Consider the following 17,098-nt stretch of genomic DNA (forward strand, 5'->3'; position numbering starts at 1 on the left):
AAACACTGATTCTGTGTAAAAACAGGATACCTTATAATGTAGTCTATGTAAGAGGTTACTAAGATACATGAACTAAAGCAGGGGTTCCCAAACCCCTGGCTGTGCACCGGTACTAGTCCATGGCCTGTTAGGAACAGGGTCACATAGCAGGAGGTGAGCAGCAGGCAAGCATGCATTACCACCTACTCTACCTTCTGTCAGATCAGTGATGGCATTCAATTCTCATAGGAGCATGAACCCTATTGTGAACTGCACATCCAAGGGATCTAGGTTGTGCCTTCCTTATGAGAATCTAATGCCTGATGATCTGAGGTGGAACAATTTCATCTGAAACCATCCCCCCACACTTGACCCTGTCCATTGAAAAACTGTCTTCCACAGAACTGGTCCCTGGTGCCAAAAAGTTTGGGGACTACTGTTGTAGAGTGTCTCAGTGATACCTGATGACTACCTGGATGTGAGTAGATTCCATGGAGTCCATATTACTATTTTCAATAGTAATATTATTTGAAGATATACTGTTTTTAAAATTTTTTTTAGGATGGATTTTTTGGTTATAAGACATGCTAAATTTGAGTTGGACATACCACAAAACATACAGACTGAGGTGTGTTGCTTTTAATTATAGATAAAGTTTAGAATTGAACTTTTGAGGCATTGTTGACTTAAAGGGTAAAATTGAATTTGTTAAGAGTTGATGGAGACAGTGAAAAGAGAAACCTGAGGAAAAGGAGATAGTACTTTAGGTAATTTTTGTTGTCTTTGTTGTTGTTTACATTTAAAACATTTTTTTTTCCTGGCAACCTTCATTTAACTTAAAACTTTAGGTAATGTTAAAGGATATGGAACAGGAGGAGGGAATACAGATCTTTAAACCAAGACATAAGGAGCAGTGAGGGATAGGTATGAAAAGGACTGAGACAGTGTAGTTGCAGAAACCACGGGAAATAAGGTGGATTTGGTTAGCATGGGTCAGTAGTGTGATGGAAAAGTCAAAAAGTTTGAAAAACTGAGAGAAAAACTTTGAATTGGGCAAATGGTAAGCTTGAGGAGGACAGCTTAATTTGAATGATGCCCTTAAACACCAAGTTGATGAAGTTTAGGAGATGATGAGGTAAGAATAAATTCAGTTGCGTCTCAGATTTGGCAAAAAAAAAAAAAAAAAGAAGTAATGTTTCAAAGATAGGAAACAATGGGCAAAGCATTTCTTCTTCTTCTTTTTTTTTTTTTTAATTTTGTTTTTAGAGACAGGGTCTTGTTCTGTTACCCAGACTGGAGTGCAGTGGCACCATCATAGTTCACTGTAGCCTCAGCCACCTGTGAACTCTAGTGATCAGCTCAAGTGATCTTCCCATCTCAGTCTCCTGAGTAGCTGGGATGACAGGCACACACCACTCTGCCCAGCTGTTTTTTGTTTTTTGTTTTTTTTTTCCCCTAATTTTTGTAAAGACAGAAGTCTTACAGTGCTCTTACGCTGGTCTTGAACTCCTGGCCTCAAGAAATCCTCCCAACTTGGCCTGCCAAAGTTTTGGGATTACGTGCATGAGTCTCTGCACCTGGCTAGCATTTATTTATTTATTTATTTTTAAAGACAGAGCTGGTGAAAGATACTGAAGATATGTGAAGAATAGTGAATAACTAATGATAAAAATACTGGAATAAGATAAGATGTGGATCAATACAAATGGAAAGATTAGAAAATAATATGGTAACAACATTTTTCAGGTTGCTAATCCATACTCAAATCTAGTGTCCTGCAGCCAAGGTGTATTTATACCTTTGCTGTCCCTTACTACTTTCTAAGAAGGTAAGTAAGCCCTTTTAACTACTGCCTTCATAGAAGTCACCTGTCTGACAAATGATCTGAACTGTAGGCATGTTTCATAGAGAAAAGCAGAAGCATGAAAGTAGCTGTGCATGAAAATATACAACTGACTTCTAAATAATTCTGCTAGACTGGATATATATCAAAATTAATGTCTCAGCCTTTAGGCACAGCTGTTCCATTATTTCACAGGGTTCATTTACATAGTGCATTATTTCAAAGACAAACCGATTTTTTTTCTCTTACAATAAAGGATTCCTAATTAGAGGACTGTGGAAGCCTAATGATTTTACAAGTATCTTTGTAAAATATAACAGACTAAGGCATATAAATTGTAGCAGAACATGCAATAATGTTTAATAATTGCTTTTAGTTATTTTTACTGTCTTAGAAAAGGTTGTTCAAGTTGCAGATTGCATTTTTCAGTCTATAATGAAATTATTTCATATCTTGTTGCTCAGAGGTTTCCTGCTTTTCTGCAGGAAAATAACTTTAAAATGTTAGGAAAACATTTCTTAGAATGATAGTCATTTCCGTAGACTGGTGAAGACCTTTTGAATTCTTTGTATATATTCATATATACTTTGTGTACAAAGTAAAAGTGCTTTGTGAATTTGGTTCAGTTGTCTACCACAAATTATCTTTTAACAGGTGTTATGAGCCCGAGTACTCAATTCTAATTTTACTGTGAAAAAGGGAAAGAGATGAAGTCTCAGAAAGCACTTGGTGCCCTTTTTCCATTAAGCAGGTCTTACCCATTTTCTCCTTCAAACATCTGTGCCAGAAAATCTTTATAAATTCACTAATTATCTACCATGTAAAAATAGACAAGGATGAAATGATTAAAAGATTAGGTAAGGTGAATGGTTAGGCTTTAGTTCTTTAGCAAGTGCAACCTGGCAACATGATTTTTAGCACTGCATGAATATAATGCTTGAGAGGGTGGAATAGAAAATGATCAGAATGTGGTTTTCTGAAGGTACACAGCAGGCTTAAGTTTTTATTTGCCTTTTTCTTTTTGTTTTCCTATGCATTGCCATTTTAGAAATTTTGTATGTGACAAATTTGGGTAAATGCTATTGCATTGTTAATTATATTTAAATAGGTTTGTTCTTAGAAAGTTCTTACCTTTTCAAAGCAATAGAAATAAGTTTGGTTAGGGTTTTTGGAAAATTATATTATTTCATATCTTGTTGCTCAGAGTTTGGGAAGTAGATACATTTTGAAGCAGTGTGATCTTTTTAATTCCCTCTTTTATGTATGTCCATATTATAACTATCATTATTATAACTAATCATAAGATAGTAAGTCCCTTGTTAATTCTTACATTTTAGAATTCACAGGTGTGTCCTAGAGACTTATTCTATTATAAATGCTAGATTGTTAAAAGTCAATTTAAGAAGCATGGTCTTGTTTACTATAAAAGGACAATAAACATAGTCTTTAATATCTGGCAAAATAACAAAACTTTTTTCATTCTTTTTAACTATTTATTGAATAGACAGACATGAATTTATTGTACATATTTGCTCAATAAATCTTTGACAGATTGACACCTGTGAAACCAGCACCCAGATCAAGAAACAGAGCTTGGTATATTTTAAACATTTTTAAACATTTTAGTTTTAATTGACACATAATAATTACATATTTATAGGGTACAGTGTGATATTTTGATATGTGTATACATTGTGTAAAAGTCAAATCAGGGTATTTAGCATATCCATTAATGGATTAATCAGTTTTCTGTCGCTTATAAAAGAATACCTGAAATTGGGTAATGTATAAGAAAAGGAATTTAGTTCTTGCCGTTACGAAGGCTGAGAAGTCCAAGGTTGAGGGACTGCTATCTGATGACACCTTATTGCTGTCATTGAAGAGTCCCAGGGTGGCACAGGTTATCACATGGCAAGGGGGCTGAGTGTGCTAATGTGCTAGCTCAAGTCTCTTCTCTTCTTATAAAGCCACCAGTTCCTCTCCTGTGATAACTCATATTCATGAGGACAGAGCCTTCATGATCCAGTCACCTCTTCAAGGCCCCACCTCTCAATACAGCCCAATTTCACCGGGCATGAAATTTCAACATGAGCTTTGGAGGGAACATTCAGACCATAGCAGTCACCTCATACATTTATCATTTCTTTGTGGTGAGAACGTTCAAAATCCTTTCTCCTAGTTATTTTGAAATATACAATACTGTTAATCATAGTCACCCTACTGCACAAGAGAATACCAGAACTTATTCCTCCTAACTGTAACTTTGTACCCATTGTCCAGTCTTTCTCTATTTCCCCTCTACCATCCACTATTCTACTCTGTACTTCTATGAGATCAGCTTCTTTAGATTCCACATGTGAGAGATTGTGTGGTGTTTTCTTTCTGTGCCTGGTTTATTTCACTTAAGATCATGTCCTCCTGGTTTGTCCATGTTGCTGCAAATGATAAGATTTTTTTTTTAATGGCTGAGTAATATTCCATTGTGCATATATACTACACTTAAAAATTTCATTTATCTATTGAAGGACAATTAGGTTGCTTCTCTATCTTGGCTATTATGAATAGTGCTGCAATAAATATGGTATCTCTTTGGTTTACTGATTCTCTTTGATATGCTGATTTCATTTTGTTTGGATACACACACACACACACACACACACACACACACACACACACTCCTAGTAGTGGAATTGCTGGATCATCCATATGGCAATTCTATTTTTAGTTTTTTGAGGCACCTCTGTACTATTTTCTATAATGGTTGTATTTACTAATATACATTCTCACCAACAGTATGTGAATTCCCCTTTTTCCACGTTTGTTACTTTTTCTTTTTCTTCAGAGACAGGGTCTTGCTCTGTCACCCAGGCTAGAGTACAGTGGTGTGTTCATGGCTCCCTGCATTTTTTTTTTTTTTTTTTTTGTCTTTTTGATAGTAGCCTAATTTAGGTGAGAAGAAACCAGAACCCAGATCAAGAAACAGAATTTGGTATATTTTAAAGTTTCTGTGTATTTATTACTGAATAGTAAGTTCATTTATTCAACAGATACTTTTTGAGTGTGGTTACTGTTTCCAACCATTTTTTAGATATTTGGATGACATCACATTGGTGAAATAAAGCAGAATTATGGTATAGGGAGATAAACATCAAATAATTATACCATTAAGTGCATAATTATGAACCGTATGAACACCGAAGGTACACTGTCCTGTGCAAGGCAGTACAACTAGGTAGTCTGTATTGTATTATATATTGAGGAATAAAAGGTAGACTTTGGAATCATACTGCTTAAGTTCAGATCTCATTGCCACATCTGGTATTAGTGTGACTTCTAGGCAAGTGAACTATGTCTCTAAGCCTCACTTACTAACAGGGGGACAGTAATAATAGTACCTACCTTATATGATTGGTGTGGAAATTAAAAGAGATTATTCATGCAAAAATATTAGCACAATAGTATTCTGTGTGTGTATAGGTTCTGTGTGTGTATAGTATTAGTGATGATTATTTTTGTGTCAGTGGTGTTGTTTTATATTGTAACATTTGAAGGTGATAAAAATATTTCATAGAGTAGGTTCTAGTCTTAGATTTCAGATTAAATAACCGAAAGAGATATCAGAATCTAGTTGCATTGCATTCTGGCAGCCTTTATAGCATGTTTCATATTTTAGTGTGCATAAGAATCACTGGGGTACTTCCTATAAATGCAGATTACTGTGGGCAACTTTCTAGGCACACTTGACCCTGGAATAGGTATTTCTATGATAATCTACATATTTTTTTAAGAACATAGGCTTGAAAACTGATAGCCTATAAATGTGGTTTAAAATAATTTTTAATTAAACATATTAAATTAAAAAATTTTTTTTTTTTTATTTTTGAAACAGGGTCTTGCTCTGTCACCCAAACTGGAGTCCAGTGGCATGATCATAGCTCACCGCAGACTTGAACTTCCAGGCTGTAGGGATCCCCCTACTATCAGCCTCTAGAGTAGCCATTCTTGACTAATATAAGTGTTTTTGATGTAGGAACAAATAGCCAATTAACATAAAACATTGTAAGGTTTGTTGTTACTTACTTTTGGTGCATAAGCTTACTACAGCTGGTAGAAAATTTCCCTCAAATCTGTACTTGCTCTAGGATTCCCTTTTAGTGAATAGAATTATACATCAATTTACCCAATCCAGAAATATGGAATTCATCCTTGATTATGTCCTCTATCTTTTTTCCATCTATAAGCCATTATTAAGTTGTCTGCCTAGAAAATTTTTTTAACCTTTACTTAAACTTGCCTTTCTCCTCTTCTACAGTTCGCTTTCCAAAGTTGTATTCCTAAAGCACAAAAAACTGATCATGCCATTCACTTGCACATGCCTTCCTTAATAATTATCCATTGCCCAAGGATATAAGATATGTTAACTTTTATATTTCTAAGTTAACATATCTTAGAAAGCTGTTGGAATCTAGCTCCATTTTCATTTATTCTCATCATCCTGTTTTCTGGAGGTATAGAATTTCTTGCTATTCCTTGAGTTCATTGAGAAAAGTACCATGTTTTTTCACATTTCCATATTAATGTGCATATTGCTCTTCACATTTTATATGCCTACAAGATGTATTGCTTATTGTCAAGAATAAACTCGTGTTAAGCATCTCCAAATAACATTTTTGTCACTTACTGTCTTGCTCAGTATTTCTTTTAACCACTGTTTATTGACAGTCCACCATGTGCCTGGCATTGTGCCAGAGGCCAGGGGCGCATCTGTAAACAGACAGGTTTCCTATTCTCACTTGTTTTATACTCTAGTGAAATCTCTATCAAGCACTCTCCTTTTATTTTATTCGCATGGTATTTACTACCTACCTGTCTATTGTATTACTATTAGATATTTAAGTCCCTTTTTTTTCCCCATTTAATTTTGATCTCCAGGAGTGAGATCATATATTTATTGATGTTCCTCTTCTAGCAGTTAGTGCAGTATATGGCAGATGAGGAACACTGAAATTTATGACTGAATAAAATGTAGAAATTGAAATACCTATGTAGATATACAGAGCTGTTCCTAGGTCAGATCATAACTGTCTTTTATAGTATAGATTTATTTTTTAAAATTATGTAAGTAACAAAATTATTAAATACAATCTAGGGGAAAACCTGTGTTCCACTCTATTGATGGTGTTAACAACTTTTTTGAAAAATAACCTTGGAAGGACCGCTGTTTAAAATTTAATTTTAAAATATTTTAAGTTGTTTATATTATAAAACTTATATTCTAAGTAAATGAATTAAAATAGTAATTATAGCTTCTAATTACTAAAATTATACAACTTTTAATAGATGCTATGTTCAAATGAATTATTAACTACATCTAGCTCACTTTCTGTTAGTGTTCTATACCTAGGCTGATCCTCATCTATATTTGAGAGTTACAATATATAACAACATGCTGATAATAAACCAATTAAAGACATGGCTTTTGTTAATAGAATTTTAAGACAGAGGAGTGACCTGGTAGATGTCACTTGTTTAATTTATCCAAAGGTACAGAATGATAAACTGTGAGCAAGGACCTTTTTTTCTTCCATTAATTATAACTTTTTCTCCTTGAAATCATTCAAAGTGAGCAATTCTTTGAAATTACAGAAAGATGTTTTTATGTACACAGAAAGAGGAAAGTATAAAATGAGGTAAGTTTATAATTCAAAATTGAAGGGGGAGGAAAGTAGATCTGAATCCCGGAGTCCTTGAGAAGAAAAATTTATTTATTTATTTACTTATTTATTTATTGTTAAAAGCGTATAGGTATTTATTTGTTTTTCAGCCTTTAGTTTCAGGGGGTACATGTGCAGGTTTGTTACATGGTTAAGTTGAATGTTGCTGAGGTTCGGTGTACAAATGATCCTGTTACCCAGGTAGTGTGCGTGGAATCCAATAGGTTGTTTTTCAGTGCTCACTCCTCTTTCCTCCTCCCCTGTTAGTCCCCAGTGTCTCTTTTTCCCATCTTTAGGGAACACAATTTTAATATGTTACAAATCAGCAGAAATTGCCATAACTCTTCCTGCCATCATTATAATAAGAGTAGGACACTGGGGGGCCGGGTGCAGTGGCTCATTCCTGTAATCCCAGCACTTTGGGAGGCCAAGGCAGGTGGATCACGAGGCCAAGAGTTTGAGACTAACCTGACCAACATAGTGAAACCCCGTCTCTACTAAAAATAGAAAAATTTGCTTGGCGTGGTGGCACACCTGTAATCCCAGCTACTCAGGAGGCTGAAGCAGGAGAATCGCTTGAAACCAGGAGGCAGAGGTTGCAGTGAGCTGAGATCCCACAGTTGCACTCCAGCGCTCCAGCTTGGGCAACAGAGCAAGAGTCTGTTCCAAAAAAAAAGAGTAGGACACTGGTACAAGAAGCCAACAAACACAATTCTAGTCTCTGTGAGAAGGGGATAATAGAGCAGATGTAATCCTAAGAAAAACAGACACTGCAGTTGAAGTTTACACTTAAGGCAATCATATTATTTACGGTTGTTATTTGTAATACAACCTGGGATACTTTGGGAAGTGAAAATAGATGGTATTAATAATTACAGTGGTACACTAACTGTATGTTGGAACCCTGATAAGTCAGATATGTGTAATATATAGCTATAATGTTAGTATGAAGAATGTATCATAAGAGCATAGAGAAGGGGGCTTGTAGGTTAGGAAAAACCTATGCTAATCTAGTCTGAGCTAGATTTCTAAAGAATGACAAAGTTGTTCTCCAAGTTGGGTTGAGAAACAAAGGGCATGACAGGTTAAAGGGACCTAGTGCCATCTTGCTGTCCATGTTGCTCTGTCTCTGTCCATATCATTGTCTCTCAAGAAGTGCTTCATGGTTTGTTGTTTTTCTGAAACTGCTATGAAACGTTCAGTTGGTTGATTGCACTTCAGTTTTCCTACCTAGGCACTGGTTCTCCCAGCAGTTTCTGCTCGTGAACCTCTTTTCTAATATATGCGATTCCCTGTATGCTCGTGTCTATCTTTATGATCTTGGGGGTAGTGGCTTGCCCTGTGTCCTCACTTCTCTTACAAATTCAAGAAGAGTTGTTGATTTTTCAGTTCGTTCAGATTTTTACTTGTTAGAATGATGTGATGACTTCCAGGCCTCTTTTGTGTGGAACCAGAAATGAAGTCCGTGTTTGGTTTTTAGTATGATAAACTTAACATTTTAGGAACATTATAACCCAGTTAAACTGATTGACTTGCCATTGTAATTGACAGGATTTTCTTTACTATTTTTGCCATTGTATTTATATTTAAAATATACCAATGATCAAAAGATTATTATGTGCTTCAGTTGCTTGAGAGAAAACATGGTTATTTCAAGTATGTAAATGGAAGATAATACTTGTTCTCTGCATTCCAGATGGTTACACAGAACAAACAGACAGAAATTACAAAGGGGCAGATTTTGGCATCAGTGAAAGAAAAAATGTTCTATTTTGCTATCCAAAGATGGAATAGGTTCTCTTGGCAAATTTTGACTTCCTCTGCATTGTTATTTTATCATAAACTAGAGGCCCTTAGGAGATGCTATCCTTGGGATACAGCCTTTCTCTACTAAATTATATAACTTTCTGAAATTAATATTTGTTAGAATTTCAGGAAATGCTAGATTGTTTGAAGCTATGTTTTCTCATCTTTCGTACCTGTGGATAAGGGTGAGAAGATGTACTTCCAGTGTCTTTGCTAGTGGAGACAGTTTTGCTTCTGGCTTTTGGAAAAGTAATGCTAACTACAGTAATCTTCATATACTTTTAGTCATGTCTGCTCACAATAATCATAGATTATATTAAATATTACATATTAGATTTGTGTAATTGTTTAGTTTTGTTCTGCTGTTGAAGTCCTGTATGTATCCAACTTTTCTCGTGGGATATATTGTAGTGTTTGTTTATGTGTATTCACACATACATCATAGAATACATTGTTGAACTCTACTCCCAGTCCCAGTTTCTCTTTGAAATTTTCAGGAAGGTAGATACAGTGATAAAAGCTGGATTTGTACAGTTAATCTCACAGTGGCTTGGAGACTGGATTAGAAGAAGGAGAGGCAATATAAGCACAGGGAATTAATTCATTGTGCAGCTTTTGCCATAATTTAGGTATGAGTTAGAAGAGCAATTGAAATGCGGCTATGGTTGATACAATTAAAAAAAGGAAAAAGATGTCAGAAACTTTAGAGAGGAGTAAATAGCACTTTGCTGGCCACTTGAAGGTGAGAGATCAGGGAGAGGAAAATGTCAAAGATAACTTTTAAGGGGAAGTTTTCCCTTAAGGTGGGAAAGAATTTAAAGGACCAGTAATTACTCAGTTTGCCTAACTACCTTTTCTTTACAGTGCCTCTTTAAGGCCATTATCAACAAGCCTGGTCAGTCATTAACTGTAATAATCGTCGTTTCTGAACAGTTATAGATGATAAATGGAAATATATTTAGACATTTGCTTCAAGATTCTAGTCAGCCTCTAGCCCTTCAAGAAAACATTTTATAAGTGATTTTAATTAGAAGGAGCTCATGAGTGTGAGAAACCTTGTATGAAGCCTAGAGGAAGAGATAATGAGAGGAACTAAAGCTTCCTTAGGTCCATGCTGCCTGATAGGCCATTATATGCATATCACCCTTCTTTCACATACTCCTTTTATAGTTGTTTCTTTTTCCTTCTTCTCTGTCCTCTTGGTGTTTTGCTTCACAGGGCTATTGGAAGGGATAATTAACAGTATTTACTGGAGTTAGTACATGACCAGACATGTACTTCATTCTTAGTGAATGTTGGTTGGACCCTCCTCCTCCTGAGTACTGTTAGCAACAACAACCTGGTCTTAAAAAATGTTTACTCACATATTTATTATTTAATATAGAAAAATAATTCTTGAAAGCCTACTGTGTGGCAGAGACTGTGGTAGGCATTTGAAGATAATTGTAAGCAAGATGTCTTTGTCCTCATAAAGCTTAAAACCCTTCATAGAATCTTGGTTCATGTTATATAATTGTTCACCTGTTTTTTTTACTGTCCTGTTTTAGAGTGAAAATATTAGAAATTACAGAGCTACACAGATAATGCTCTAGAGTAAATGACATCTCATCCACACTACTGAGAGTTTAGGTAAGAGTGATGGAAAATTAAAGGCTAGGTAAGTGATGGGATAGTGGATAAGAATTGAGGGATCCTTGAAGTGACTGTAAGATGTCGGGGAATATATTCTGAGAATATACTTATGACAACATAGTGGCCTGTTGAGTTATCACCATATTTGGCTTTATTAAATTTGTACTGACTCCTTTAATTTATTATAATTTACTACTCTTGCATGACTGAAAAAATAGTTTTTTTAGGGATTTGTTCGAGGTTTCATTAATAATAGTTTTAGATAGAATTATGTATCAAAAAGTATGTCATATGTTATATAAGCAAAACAAATTCTACCTGCATACTAAATGATTTCAGGTAATTCAGACTAAAAGAAAGAGGGCCATAATTTCTAGTATCTGTATAGCACTTTATGGGTTGAATATTTCTATATGGAATATCTAATGTAATCATTAATATAGCTCTGGAAGGTCATTAATGTTTCTACTTTAAAAACGAATTAATCTTGGATCATGAAAGTAATATACCACTAAAACCCTCATATAATAAAAGTTAATTTAAACAGACTAATGTGTTAAACACTTGCCTGGGCCAGCTGTATAACTTTCACATGATTGCTCCATGAAAATTGATTATGCTAAACAAATAACTTTTAATTATAGTTATTATTTATTGAGTAGCTGTTATGGGCTAGGCATTGTGCTAAGGAAGTTATATCTCACATTTTTTTTTTTTTTTTGAGACGGAGTCTCGCTCTGTCGCCCAGGCTGGAGTGCAGTGGCCGGATCTCAGCTCACTGCAAGCTCCGCCTCCTGGGTTCACGCCATTCTCCTGCCTCAGCCTCCCGAGTAGCTGGGACTACAGGCGCCGCCACCACGCCCGGCTAGATTTTTGTATTTTTTAGTAGAGACGGGGTTTCACCATGTTCGCCAGGATGGTCTCGATCTCCTGACCTTGTGATCCGCCCGTCTCGGCCTCCCAAAGTGCTGGGATTACAGGCTTGAGCCACCGCGCCCGGCCAGGAAGTTATATCTCACATTTTGCAAGAGCATTTTTAAAGTAGGTATATATTTCCACTTTACCTATGAGAAAATGGATGCTCATGAAGTTAAGTAATTTAGCCAAGGCTGCGTGGTTTGGGGGTGAATAAGCTAGACTTGAATTCAGTTCTTTTTTATTCCAAAGGTGTTTTTCCTTTCCATTACTCCCAAGTAGCATGTGCATGCCAGCAGTTTTTGGTCATTAATTTACTATATGTACATGGACTCAGATTTATTTAAAAATAAGTTTTGTGTTGTATATTTATTGACAGGTAAAGATAAGAACAATATACTTTATTGCAGCAAGTTATAAAGCAGCATATATTGAAGCCAATTTTATATTAATGTTTACACACATATCAGCATATCCATCTGTGTGTGTACATGTGCACATACACAGAATTGAGCCTAGAAATAAATAAATGAATAATTAGTGAATAATGGTTTATACATTAGTTTTCTCTTGGTGGTCTATGTATTATGTATCTTTGTGTGTATATGTGTGTGTTTAAATATGTAAAGAGTTTTATGCAATCTTTGTTGAGCTGAAATTAACGCAAAATAAAATGTACATATTTTAAGTATGCATTTAAGTGTCATTCAGTAATTATCCACTACTTCCAAACAAGATATAACATATTTTTATCCCCTTCCCTAAACCCCCTTGCCTATTTCCAGTTGGTTACTTTATCTTCCAACAATCACTGTCTGACTTCTATCATCATAGATTACCTCTGCTTATATTTGCATTGCATACAAATAGAATGATACAATATATATATACTCTTATATCTGGCTTCTTAACATTTTTGAAATTCATCTATGTTGTATGTGTGAGTAGTTTGTTTTTTTCTTATTAATATTGTTTTGTTTTTGTTTTAAGAGACTGGGTCTTGCTCTGGCACCCAGACTGGAGTTCAGTGGCACATTCATAGCTGTCTGTAGCCTCGAACACCTGGCCTCAAGGGATCCTCCTGCCTTAGCCTCCCTAGATGCTGAGATTACAGGCATGAGCCACTGCACATAGCTCTATTTTTTTTCTTTATTTTTGATTAATATTCCAGTATGTAGATATACTACAATTTGTTTATCCATTTGTTGATGGGCATTTGGGTTGTTTCTAATTTGGGACTGTTATGAATAAGGCTGCTATAAATATTCTTGTACAAGTATATTTGTTGTCATATATTTTTAACTGAGAGTGAAATTACAGAATCATAATATTGACAGATGTATATTGCCAACCATTCTTTAAAGTGATTGTAACATTTCATGCTCCTCCAACAGTGTGTAAGAATTCCGGTTGCTCCATAGCCTCTCCAACATTTGATGTTGTCATTCTTCTTGATTTTAGCTATTCTTATATGTGTGTAATGGTACTTCTGTGGTTTTAATTTTCATTTTCCTGTTAATTAATGATGGTAGGCACCTTTTCTCATACTTTTTGGCCTCTTATCCTCTTTTGCTTTCACATCTGTTTAAATCTTTTACCTGTTTTTACATGGGTTATTTTATTGTTGATTTGTAGATGATAGTCATATATTGGTTATTAAAATCTCATCCGATGTTTGTGCTGTGAATGTTTTTTCCCCATTTTGTAGATTGTCTTGTCATTTTCTTGATAGTCTTTTCATGAGCAGAGGATTAGATACTTACATCAGATAATTAACTTTATACTAATTAAGACTGCTTTCTATTCTGTATATTTAGAAAAATATTTAACATTGATATGTAAACATGCTTCTGCAGGATGGAAGTGTTAGTAATTTTTTAAAATTTTATTTGCCTTTTTTAATTTTTCAAAATGTTTATAAAATAATGTAACATCAGAAGTGCTCCAAAAAATAAACTTCAACATAAATATGTGTAACTTATGGTGACGTTAATATGTAATACTCCGGTGAATACTATATATGTGCCATACAATACATGATAGTGAAGCACATATAAAACACATTACACTTACATTTATTATATTTATTTTAAACCGCTTTTTCCATTTTTCCTTATAAAAGCAGTATAAAGAGATTAATTATTTAATCAGAGCCATGAAGTCTTCATTTTTTTTCATTTACTCTCATTTTGTACATATTTTTTAATACTCATTTAGAGAAGTTGTAAAATATAGTCCAAGACATAAAAATAAATCATCAGTAATTTTTGCCACCTAAAATTAACTTCTCTGAAAATATTTTTGATGTATATACTTTCCTAATTGCAAGAATCCTTAAATAGCCTTGCATCATCTCCTTTGGGGTAAATTAAGTGTTAACCCTATCCCTTTTCAGCTATACTTAAAGTTTTATACAGTCCTCACTTCCAAAAACATATAAGGCAGTGTAAAGTTAAGAAAATAAATCTCTTGACATTTTGGTTTATCTTCTAAATCTGTATTTTGTTTTTGTTAATAATACGCAGTAACTAGTATGTGAGAGTAATACATTATTTTTTATTTGTTTTGAGACGGAGTTTTGCTCTTGTGGCCCAGGCTGGAGTGCAGTGGTGCAATCTCGGCTCACCACAACCTCCGCTTCCTGGGTTCAAGTGATTCTCCTCCCTCAGCCTCCCAAGTACCTGGAGTTATAGGCATGCACCACCATGCCCAGCTTATTTTGTATTGTTAGGAGAGACGAGGTTTCTCCATGTTGGTCAGGCTGGTCTCAAACTCCTGACCTCAGGTGATCCACTTGCCTCTGCCTCTCAAAGTGCTAGGATTACAGGCATGAGCCACCGCGCCCAGCCATACATTATATTTTTAAGTCGTGTATTAAAAACAATACCACAACGTATCTACAGTGTCACAAGCAGAATAGGCAACTCCTCGATGGAAGGACAGGAGAAGACAGATCAAATTAAAGATGGTTGAAATCAATTGTATTCAGCTCTACAACTGAAGATATTAAATCACTGGATATTTTGAATTGCTGCAGTTATTGCATTACCTTCAGACAGATTTATCAGGAATACATGTAGTATTTACAGTCTACACAATATGAAGAAAAGAACCACTGTAATTCTAGTGGTTCTTTTGTATTTTGCTTCCTTCCATTTGAGTAGTTGCCTATCATAGCAAGCTACCTACATTTAATTTTTCCTTTTTTTTGTTTTGTTTTGTTTTGTTTTGTTTTTGAGACACAGTCTGTTGCCCAGGCTGGAGTACAAGTGACATGATCACTGCTCACTGCAGCCTTGACCTCCTGGGCTCAAGCAGTCCTCCCACCTCAGCCTCCTGAGTAGATGGGACTACAGGTGTAAGCAACTGTGTCTGGTTGTTTTTTCCTTTTTTCTCTCATACATCCATGGTTTTCTAAACTTTAAGGCTTCAGAGAATATCATCTTAGATTATCTCATTCTGACCTTATACTTTTCACATGTTGCTGTTATCAGTAGACAGTTTTAGAGAAGGAAAATTGGAAACACTGTGAGCAGGAAGAAATTAAATTTCTTTTGCATTTCCATATCTATTCATTCTATCCCCCTTATAAAAACCATGTCAGTCAGCTTGCTCACCAGTGTAAGTGTTGACACTCTAAGGGTTGAGAGACTGCAGCTCGAGAGCCATGTTTGTTTTATTGGAGCAGTGCAATGAGCTGAATGTTTGTGTCATTCAAAAATTCATATGTCAAAATCTTAACCCGTAATGTATTGGTATTAGGAGGTGGGGCCCCTAGGAGGTAATTAGGTTATAAGGGTGAAGCCCTCACCAATGGAATTAGTGCCCTTATAAAAGGGACCCCAGGGAGCCCTCTAGCCCCTTTCCCCACCATGTGAGGAGATGGTGAGAAATTGGCAGTCTACAACCTGAAAGAGGAACCAGGACCTGACCATGCTGGCACCCCGATCTTGGACTTGGAGCCTCCAGAACTGTGAGACATAAGCTTCTGTTGTTGAATAAGCCGTTCGATCTCCATTACTTAGTTTTATAGTATACTGAACTGACTAATACACATGAAAAGTCAATTTTCTATACTTGCTTTCTGATGTAAAACTTTAGAGTTGCATAGCTGCAACAGAGACTTATGGCCTGCAAAGCCTAAAATACTTTTATCTGGTTCTTTACAGAGAATGTTTTTCAGTCCCTGGTCTAGCAGGTAAAGAAGAAAGCAGAGATTTCTCATTTTATTACCAGGGAAACTTAACCTGTTATTTCAAGTTAAAAAGTCCCTCAGAGCAGCATTGTACCACATGAATGTTAGATAGTAATTCAGTGTCTAAAATGGTCCTAATACTGTTTTAATTCATCTGGGAAGCCAAATACTGTCTGGGAGGTGGAGGTTCTTGGTAATTATATAAAGGAGAAAGCTTTGAGGAGGAGAAGGAAGGAGAAAGGCTGGTTCATTTTGGTTTGAGTTAAGAAGGATAACATCTTCATTAGGCAAACAGTTGACTCATTGTTGAGTTACCACCACCTGTGAGTTTTTAAATTATGTGCATGCAGTTTGTTGTTGTCATCAGTTTTCTTCCACGTCTATGTTAGAGAGGGAGTTGTCTTGTTTATTGCTGTATTTCCAGTACCTAAAACAGTAGCTGATCATAATAGCTATTCAGTTAATACTTGTTGAATGAATACACTTAGATGCAAGATTTTGCTTTGTAACAAGATTGTGGTTTTAAAAAAATGTCTGCAATCAGTTTGTACCCAGAAAATAAGCCGTATTTAAAAATTTGCAAACCTTTATAAGGAATCTGTCTTTTCAGACTAATCATCGTAACTGTTAGATTAGATAGCAGTAACTATATTGTCACAAGTAAATCTTACTGTTTGCTGCCTGACAAGCTAATGATAATTGAAGTAAAATGTTTAGATTATACATTTCCATTAGATGCGTTTCACACTAGCTTCTATGAACCTCAACCCTGACTTTGCAAACTACCATAGGTCCTAAATTATGTAAAGCGTTGTTATAAAATTTTTACGAACTTCTCAAATATAGTTAAGTCATGTTAATGCCATTGACTTGCTTATAATTTTTCGCCTACAGTCTTTTCAAACAGATACAATTTATAGTAGTGAAAAGATACGACTAAATACTAACAGTGACCTATTCATGGCCCCTTGTAATTCTTTTTAATAGATCCAGTCTCACTCAGTGATGGATCAT

The 17,098-nt window shown here is 35.3% G+C and overlaps 1 protein-coding gene across 9 annotated transcripts in view; it reads left to right on the plus strand.

Moving 5' to 3' along the window:
- The window catches only part of RICTOR (RPTOR independent companion of MTOR complex 2), a 127,830-nt gene that overhangs the window by 27,157 nt on the left and 83,575 nt on the right, over positions 1 to 17,098 (plus strand). The window contains exon 2 of one of the 9 annotated variants that reach the window (XM_037990777.2): positions 10,890 to 10,971. The exons of 7 other annotated variants lie outside the window; for them this stretch is intronic. The gene's annotated coding sequence lies outside the window, so the exon portion shown is untranslated. One more of the 9 variants, XM_037990778.2, reaches the window with a different exon arrangement.

The sequence above is a fragment of the Chlorocebus sabaeus genome, chromosome 4, assembly GCF_047675955.1.
Source record: "Chlorocebus sabaeus isolate Y175 chromosome 4, mChlSab1.0.hap1, whole genome shotgun sequence".
NCBI classification, from domain to species: Eukaryota; Metazoa; Chordata; class Mammalia; order Primates; family Cercopithecidae; genus Chlorocebus; species Chlorocebus sabaeus.